The sequence below is a fragment of the Notolabrus celidotus genome, chromosome 11, assembly GCF_009762535.1.
Source record: "Notolabrus celidotus isolate fNotCel1 chromosome 11, fNotCel1.pri, whole genome shotgun sequence".
In the NCBI taxonomy this organism is placed as follows: domain Eukaryota; kingdom Metazoa; phylum Chordata; class Actinopteri; order Labriformes; family Labridae; genus Notolabrus; species Notolabrus celidotus.
The window spans coordinates 30,275,398-30,285,889 of NC_048282.1; positions in this window are offsets into that span (position 1 = coordinate 30,275,398).

Sequence of the window (10,492 nt, forward strand, 5' to 3'; positions counted from 1 at the left end):
GGTTTTGTTTAATACCATGAATCTTTCCTTCACATTAAAACTACCCCCGCTTTTACTCCTTTAATTTCTAACTTGAACAAAAACAAACAAACAAACAATAAATCCCCACCAAATCCACCTTGACTGTTTCAGACTCATCAGTCCCAGTTGAAAAAAATGACCAACTCAGAAATTGAAAATAAAAGTTGTCTGTTAATAGTGGCGGGAGACAACTCTGACAGCCAGTGCATCATGGGAAAAACATTGTGATGTTAATGGTCGCCAACAAGTTTGCTGTCTGCTCTGTCTCATTGCTGTCATAGAGCTGTCATCCACCACCTTACTGCATGTCTCTTATCAGCATCTCAAGACACACTCCTTCACAATCTGTTGAAAAAATGTATCTATTCTGTACGCTGTACATGTTTGTGCCCGGGGATGAGCGTGTGTTTTTAACGTATTTTGTAAACAGGCTTTGTAGTTTCCTGTGGACTGCAGGATAACCTTTTATAGCCTTAAACTTATGTATGCATTCTCTGTATTTATGAAGGTTTTGTGTTCATGATTAAAATGCATCTTGACAGTATTCATCCAGTATTTCCTTTGTACAATGGAGCTTAGATTTACATATATTTTATTTACATACTCTGAAACTGTAGCTCAAACACGTGTTTGCATGCAGCGTCAGTAAAGGCCCTGAATGGGAAGAACAGACGGATAATTTCAAGGACACACTTATTATTCTCTTTTGTTGTGATTTGTATAAATTAGCTTCAATTTACTTTTTCAGTCTGTTTTTTACGGCGGCCCTGAAGGACAGCATTTCAGGAAACATAATGACAGTGTATATATATGTATATATATATATATAAAAGAGGCGGTATAAGGTTTCTGAAATGTTGTTGTGTTTTGCCCAGGGCCCCCGTACTTTTCCCTGTCTCAGCTCCATGCAACAACGCCATAAAATACACTTTAACAAGCAAATAAACTCAATAAACACAAAATATAATTAGCTATTATGTTTGGTGCCTGTAGAGGGAAATGTCCGTCTTTAATCAACCCTTTAAGTACTTCTGATGTCTGAACCATATTCTCTGTCTCACTGGGAACATTGTAAAAAGGAATTAAGTCTCTCTGGACACTATGCAGGCTGCTAAGTGCTGATTAATTCCATATAAGGAGTTTTATTGATGAACAAGATGTCTGATGGAAAGACTCCCGTAAGGTTTCACTCAAACAAACCTTCAGCAAAAAGCTGCTTCTTTTCTTTCTTTCAGCTCTGATGTGTAACATAGGAATCAATATTAGATGTTTTTGAAGAGATGCCTTGTTTTGTTTGCTTGCATGTCTAGTGAAATATACCTTTCTTGTAAATGCAGTTTACTCTTGTGCTTGATGGCTTTGGTCTTTCCTGAATTTTCCCATATCATCAAGTTCTCTCTGTAATTCATGTCAAGTTAGCTGCTCTGTATAAAGCAAAATACACATACTTATTTATTTGTGCTGATTATGTGTGAACACATGGAAACCTGGAAAAACTTTAAAAAATCACATTGATCTAATTTTTGTCAATGTGACCTGGAACAGATTGGAAAATCTATTGGATGTGATTTCCTCTCTTCATCTCTCCCACAGCACCAACAGTTAGCAGCACTAGCCAGACAGTTAACAAACTGCCCATCACACCACAGAGTCCAACACTAATATAAAAAAGTTTTACTCAGTGAAACCTGCTATTGAAATAGAGATGTGACAGACTTCATAGTGAAAGCTGTTTCAACATTCACAGCGCGTAATTTACTACCTGGCTAACTTAGGAAAACAGTGCTTTGAATGGATAATATCAGCTGATTCATAAAGATGGTCGATCTGGCTGGTAAGCAAGTTAGATTGCCATTGGCAAATGATTATTAGCTATCATCACAAAATAAATTAATGATGATTAAATTCAAACAGCTTAGCTCCTTTATAGCTTGCTTTGTAACTAACATCACAGCTAGCAAAATACAACCTGTGAAGATGTATGTTAGTTGACTAGCTTGCTTAAAAGTCCCCATATGCTATATTTGCAGAGAAAGGTAGACTTTGAGTGGAACTGAGGGCTTTAAGTGGGCAGATAAGTTCTTTCCAGCAGAAACAGTGACACAGTTTGAGGCCTACTTATGTGCAGGAAATAGGTGTTCCATTCAAACATCATTATGGGTCCAGAGTGGGCTTATAAGAACTTTGTATTGAGTTTGTCAGGAGCCCCTCTTTTGGGCTGTGGACTATGATGAAATTTGCTGGGCCCCAGTTATGGACCCCCCAGTTCCATCCTTTTGGGCCTCAGTTGGATGTGTTGCAGCTTTCTCCAACATTGTTGATTTAGGCCAACATTCAATCATGTAGCTATGTACAAAGAAAAATAAACCTAGTGTGATTTTGATTTCTTGAATGCCTTCAGCTTTTAAGGTTTTAATCAAGTAGTTAGACCTCCTTTTGAGTGATCATATTTGGTTGAAACTCCAGTGTCCAGACTGACACTGTAGACAGGATTCAAAGCAATACTGGACACTTACTGAAGAGATAACACTTGTGTTAAAGGAGGAATAGTGGCAGGTTGGCCCACTTTGTAGTGTTGTTTGACAGTAAGCTCTGTCTTGTAATGGCTTCTTTAAACAGGGACTTGTCAGAACACTGAATTATTCTGTCATCTGCAGAATATAGGCAGTAAGTGGTGATGTGTAACTGTGTTTCCCTTTACATCACAGTTTCTACTCACAGCACTGATCTAGATTTTACTCTACAAACATGTAACTTTAAAAAGTGATGTTTTGGAGCGCTGGTGGCCTAGCGGTCTAAGCACCCCACATACAGAGACCACAGTCCTCGTAGTAGAGGTCGACGGGTCAATTCCCACCTGTGACCATCTCCTGCATGTCTTCTCCCACTCTCTGCTCCCCACATTTCCTGTCTCTCTTCAGCTGTCCTATCAAATAAAGTCAAAAAGGCCCAAAATGTAACTTTAAAAAGGTGATGTTTTCTTCATAGATTGACATTTCAATCGACAATTTTGTTGAATTATGCGTCTCGAACCAATCATCAAAAAATGCTTCTTACAAGTTCAAGAAATTGAATTATTATCCAGAGATGCAATACAAGAATGGCAGGATCCTTTTTGCTATATATTAAGTGGTTCTAATTATTTTTATAGTGTGGTCTTGTTAACTGTACTCAAAGTCTTACAACTTCTTCCACCACAGCAAGATTGGTCATCATGTTAGAAATGTCACTTTGAACAAATAATTTTGGACCATCTTTTAATGTTGAGACGTCAGTTTTCATCCCTGCATCTCTTATGACTCTGAACTCTAATCTCTGATTGTACAAGCTAATTACGATGTCTGTTTGAGAAATGAGGTCAACGATTGTGTATCATTTATCTCACAAAGAAGGTGTACCACAGAGCTCAACCTAAACATTATTAATTAATCATACTATGAGTAACAGAGGAGATAGGTCACATCTATGGGTTTTGAACCCTTTTGAAAAACAAGAACAAAAGATGCTGTTTTTCTAATTAAAAAAATAAATGAATAATTTGTTAGAAGCATCTGTCAAGAGCTCTCATCTTGTTAGTATTAACACAAATAGTCAAAGGCGTGGAGTGTTTCCTGCTGTTACAAGAGGACCATTACACTGCTTCAACACACTTTTTATTATTTCTTTCCCCATAATCCTCCTGTCTTTGAATGAATCAGTTCTAAAGGCTCTTTCACAGAAACAGGATATTGATGATGCAGACTGTGTTCAGACACAAAGCTGTGAGGCAGGAGATGGGTTTCAGTACATTTAACACAGTACTTTTAAAGCAAAATGTGTGACAGAAAGAGGTGTTCACTTGTTGAATAGTTCTTAGTGTGATACATTTTTTTTTTTAATTAATGATATTTTAAAAGTATGAAAAAGCTGGATATAGTCAGATCTGTTGGAATATAAACTTTGATAGCCAAATAAAAAGTAAATTTGTTTGACTGACTCCAAAAAACTATCCACAGGGGGACACTGTGACATATCAAATCTAGTGCCTTCATCTCCGCCCCGTAAAAGCGGAGTTGTCAGTAAAAAACATGAAAACATGATTACAAGTACATTACAAGTAGACATTGCTTCATCTGTAGAGGACAGGACCCCCAAACTTTAAGTACAACTTGTTCAAATCAGTGTCAAGATCCACCTGAGGTAAGAGAGAGCATTCATCAAGGTGGCTTAAATATTGTTGTATGGTGCTGATGATGATGATGCAACAGCAGATACAAGTTCTCCTTGAAAAGCTACAATGATAAAGCCAATTCATGGTAATAAAAAGGGACAAAATGTGGATCAAAACCAAGCGGCAACCTCCGGTCTAAAAATATGAGTCCAATGCAGAAGTCCTAAAAACTGCAGTTCATCGAGGATCCACTTGAGGCTGGCTCCGGTAGTACGGGAAGTCACATACACACCAATTCAAAACAGCCGATCTTTACAGCAGAAATAAACATGTTTACAGCCTGGTACAAAAGACGAGTGTAGTCTGGATAGCTCATTTCTCAATCGGCACACACTGTAGGGGGCTGAATTTTTTTCTAATGCGGCAATTTCGAAGATATTGAGATTACGAGTCTTCCAATGAGAGGCACAGCTGACTTGATTGACAGGCGGGAACACTGTAGCTGTTGGCGAGGAGGCTCAAAGCCCGCCTCTTTACGTCACAATCGCTCGACAGCAGCAATATGGCTGCCGCCGACGATTGCCCTCGAAACAGCGCTTCAGAAACAGATAGGTGACGTCACGGATCCTACGTCCATATTTTATACAGTCTATGATCAAACTCATTCTGTAACCTGTAGTGTTTTTTTCTCAGGATGAGGACTGCATTTCCCATGAGCCCCGTCACCCTCTGCCATAAAGGTGTGGCTCTTGCCAAAGCGTCCATTTGTTATTGAAGCAAATTAATAGAATAAACATCTTATTTGTAATACTACTTGTGTTTGTTCAAGACAACTGTTTGCAGGATGCAGAGTGATTCAATGATTTGTAGTTACTTTAAGTTATTAACCCTAACGCAACAAAAAATTGCAAACTCAGATTTTTTGCCGTTAGCTTACGAAAGTAGAGCAGATGTACCGGTTAAACTTACCTATCACAGTCATGATATGATGATGTGATGTTGTGATGATGTGATGATGTCATGATGTGTGCTCCAGTGTCAGAATAAATGTCAGAATAAAGTAAATATGCACACGGTTGAACTCTTTAGTCCTCAGAGATCAGTGAAGCATTCACACGCCTGCATAAACATTAAATCTTGAATTAAATATTTCAACAAAAAACAAAGGTCTTTTTGCTGATCCTGCTCCAGTATCAGCATTGAGTATAAAACATTATGACAAAAGAGAATTATCCAAAGACAAAAACTCCACCTACTTGATAACTCACTTCCAAACTTTACCAGCTGAGTTCTAAATATAACCACTTCAGAGTTAGATCTGAATATCCACTCAGCTTTTTTCATGGAAATCCAACCAGACACAGGCCCTAATATTCAGTATAAAGAAATTAACAATCTTGTTGCTGATAATCTAATTTTACTATGTAGGTCATGAGGAGGCATCAGAGGGAGACTATTTTAGAATCAGGTAAAAACTTGTCACAGTGTCTTTGATTGTTTCATCCATGTGTGTAAAAACACTGGCAATGCTTAAAGCCACAGTGAGGAGTTTTTGACAGGTTATAAAACAGGCTGAAATTTACAATAATGCTTTTTGATGACCGTCCCTAAACACACAACACTATCAATAATAAGACTGACAGTTTCTACATTGTAAGATTGATGTTTGTTATCACTGTGAGGGAGAATGTTTCAGATGAACATGTTAAAAAAAAGCCTTATTTTACACTCTCTGCAGCAGATACTCAGCAAGTGCTACATGTAACAATAATAATAATAATAATAATACATTTTATTTAAACGCGCCTTTCCAAGCACTCAAGGACACTTTACAGAGAGGTTAAAAACACAATAAAAACAACACCATAAAAAAAATAAAGACAACAAGCAGAGTAACACCAAGTTAAAATGAAGCAGTGAATTCAAACAGGGAATGCAGCTTGGAACCGATGGGTTTTGAGTTTTGATTTGAATAGGGGAAGTGAGTCAATGTTACAAATGTCTAGTGGGAGTGAGTTCCAGAGTTGAGGAGCAGAGCGACTGAAAGCTCTGCTCCCCATGGTGCTGAGATGGGCAGAGGGCACAGAGAGGTTGAGGGAGGAGGAAGACCTGAGGGAGCGAGAGGGGGTGGCAATGTGGAGAAGATCAGACAGATACAAGGGTGGCGAGGTTTTGGATGGCCTTAAATGTATACAGGAGGATTTTGAAGTTGATTCTGAGTTTGACCGGGAGCCAGTGAAGCTGCTGGAGGATGGGGGGATGTGGTGAAAGGAGGGGGTTCTGGTAATGATGCGGGATGCAGAGTTCTGGACCAGTTGAAGCTTATGGAGGGATTTGTGAGGGACACCGAAGAAGAGTGAGTTACAATACTCGATACAGGAGGTGACGAGACTGTGGACCAGGATGGCGGTGGTGTAAGGAGTGAGAGATGGGCGAAGACGGTTGATGTTGCGGAGATGGAAGTATGCAGACCGGGTATTGATGTGAGAGTGGAAAGAAAGTGAGCTGACACCCAGACTCTTCACCTGAGGGGAAGGGGACACTGTTGAACTGTCTATAGTGAGGGAGAAACTGTCGGCTTACTGTTAAAGACAGCAGGAGGAGATTTTAGGCCACACTGCTAACCCACGAAAAGGATAAAATCAGCAAAGATGTAAGAGGTACGACTTTGTCAATACGGGGCGCCAAAACGGACACAAACTGAAAGTTCCTCACAGGACCTTTAAGCACATGTGAATACACATGTAAATGTACAAAGCTTTCATCACCACTCTCTCCAACCACAGCAAACATTTTGATATTGATCCGTGGTTATCAATGCACTTTGGACTGCTCTGAGGCTTGCTTGCTTGGTTTTCAGTCAATATTGTTGTTTGAGATGTAGCATTAACAGGGATTCAAACTAACAAGCTGGAAGACAAAAATATGTATGTCAGGAATTAACATTTAAATAAGCCCTGTTTGAGAACTCTGTTTATACAAACGTGCTGAGATTATCAGTGATGGAAAGTGGGCTGTTTGTTCTACATGTCTCTACAATGCTGTCTAATTGCTTCTCTGTATGTATGAGGATCAAGTAACACATGAAGCAGAGGAATATAGGAGTGCTGCTTGGATAACCAGTTGCAACGATTGATAATGGTGTACCAGTGTGATTATGCATGCTTCCTGTGTTAACTGGACGCCTGACCATCCATATCTCTCACTCATAATGCCAGCGCTGTCAAATATATCCAGTTCTCACACAGATGTTGACCTGAACATCTGCTTTGAACATGAGAATGATTTAATGTGAATGATATGTTATTTTTATGGAATTGCATTTGATTCTGTTTATTAGTTGTAACAAAAAACAGGACTCATTTCAGCTCAGACCTTTAAATGTGATTCATTTTGGATGACATATCTGAAAGGTATGGAAACGTGTTTTTATTTTCAGCGACCTGAGGTTATTTTTTTCTGTTAATGGAGTCAATAAAACTTCTCTCCAGTGGCTCTTTGAGCCAGTCAGATGAAAAGCCCATTTCATTCTCGCCGAGATGGTCAGTCAGGATCAATACTCCATGCTCTGCAATCAAAGATATTATAAAAAATCCCTCTCACCGAGCTCTCACAAATCGATCCACTGCATGTTTTCATATTTCAGGGTACAAAAGGGCCACCAACTGTGTGTTGTAAATTAATATCTTATATGTTATATCTATATGTCCTTAAAGAGGAGGGTTTTTCTCCAACCAATCAACCAATCAACACACCTGTTTTTTGATAATTCTCTGATCTCTGTTAGACATGCTGTATGAACCATTGATTGTATATAAATATGGACAGCGGGCATCCACCTCCTCCCGTTGAGAGAAGTGAAACCAAAATACAACGTTGATGGGTGCTGACTTTTTGTGCTAGGGGAGCCAAAGCATGTGCAAAAATGATCTTGCAGGTGGACCTGTTGGTTAACAAAGACCAACAAAGCCTCAAAGATCCTCTCGGTCGCTACAGTCCACAGCAGAACAGATTTTTGTGTTGGTTCAAAGTAGACACGCATGGCTATGAATTGGTAATAACAGCAACATTTCAGGAGCAGGGCCACACCTCAACCACGCCTCCTCCGTTTTCCCATAAATTCCAAACTGACCATTTATTCCTTTCTCGCTCTTGTTTCCGCATCCCTCCCTCCCTTTCCTTTCTCCTCCTGCTCCTCTCCTCCTCTCCTCCTTCTCCATCGGGCCCTGAGGGGGTTCGTCATGCCTGGGTGCTACGGCGGATCCCCTACGAAGCTTCCCCAAAGCAACTATGAGTTCAAAAATCGATCAATACAATAAGGAGCTCAGATTTGTCAAAGAGCTATCAATCAATAATTTTGTAATATCAAATAACTTATCAAACCAAACTTCTATGATAAATGAACCCTTGCACATAAATCAGCATGATAAGACATGCTATGACAGACAAATATATATTATGCCCCCAACATTTACACACTTAACTCTGTCTCTTAATGGAGAGACACAGTCATCCATTCTGCTCTGATTACAGCAGGTCTCCAATAAACTCAAACATTCCTGCAGCCCACCTGCTTTTAACCAGACTTTGAACTAGCTAATGGTATAGATTAGTCCAGGATGCTCTTGAAAAAGAGTTGTAATTTCAATAAGATTTCATTGAGATGCAACTGTTGGAGACTTTTCTTCTCTGTACATTTTGGCGCCCCCTGTGGACAAAAGCAGTAAGGTTTTTCTTTGCAGATCAGGCCTCATTCAAGTAAGCAAAGTATTCTCCTCTTCTACTTGTATTTCCTGAATCTAACAAACCAATCACTGTGAAAGTTTGCAGAGATAACGTAAACAAAGTCTCCTTAAACTTATCTTTGGCATTTAGCATTTATTAGATAAAAGAGAGACAGGAAGTGTGGGGAGTAGAGAGTGGGGGAGACATGTAGTAAAGAATCATGGATGTTAATCTTCTCTCTGATTGTCCAGTTTACTTTAGAGGGCAAAATACAAACATAAAAATGTAATTCATTCTGTTTCATAACCTGTAAAAATCCCCTTAAAGTACCTTTATTTTCTTGTTAAATAAAGGTTGGCTAAAGGCCTGGGCTGTTGTCACAGACGTTGCATTGTTGTGTGTATTATTTCTTCAAAAAGTCTGTCCAATAATAGAGATTAATGAGATTATTTAGAAAACTTCCAGAAGAAGAAAAACATTCAAGGGTTCATAACAAGGTCAAAGCAATATCGCTTTACCTTACAGCATCTTTAACCTGAAGGTAAGAAGCCACACTGAGTGAGGTAAAGCTGTGAAGTGATGATGCAGACACATGAGAGCTGAGTCCTCAGCTGGCTCGGCCTTGGACTTGGCAGCAGATGGTCTCCCTCTCAGACTCAGGCTGTGCGGCTCACATGCAAGTTGGACGCTGAGGTTCACAAAGGGAAGCGCACAGTCACACTCCTGACAGACTCCTGACAGCTCGCTCCCTGCTCTGTTTACTGGAGATTGAGAAATGACCACTAAGGACATGTATTTCTGAGTTTAAGCTCACATTGAAACTCTGAACAGATGTCTCTTTCAAGGTAGGACGTCATATGTTGCTTTTCATTTCATGCTTTCATATTGTTCAGATTTATATTGGCTGATGTTCTGTATTTAATTGATCTTGTCGAAGATGATAAAGTAATTTACTGCAGAGTAAAGTTACACAAATATTATATTATCATGAAGTGGAATTTAAAAAAATCTTTGAAACAGGAAATAAGGGATCATTTCAGTTGAATTCAGCTCTTCAGATGGCTTTGATTTCATTTTTATCAGGTTGAAAAGTGTAAGTGTCTCTGTGTTTTACACTCACTTTAACAAGACGACAGCAGGATCACTCACCTGCTTAAGCTCCTCTAATTCCATTAGAGATCTGCCTGACCAGATTGAAAGGTCCTCACAGTGAACACACTCACACACACACTCTGCAGATAGACAGCAGGACTATGAGCAGCATGAGTTGAGTGTGTAAACATGCTCTATACCTGCATATAGATGTGTTGGCCCTACTGCAATTTCTTATGGTCCTGTTCTTGTCTGTGTTATTGCAGAACTTTTAAACTCCAACACTGTGGTATTGCAACTTTTAATTTAGTATGAGTACTGTTTCTTCGACTGCTGAATTTTTGGGGAATGTTTACTGTTGTTTTGCTGTTGGTGAGCTGTTTGTTTTTCATCATATTGTTCAATAAACTGATTACCTAACCACATGCTCAGAACAATGAGCCTGTATGAGGATGGCACGAAGCCACTAGGTCATATCCTCTTCTATATCCTGAACAAAAGAAG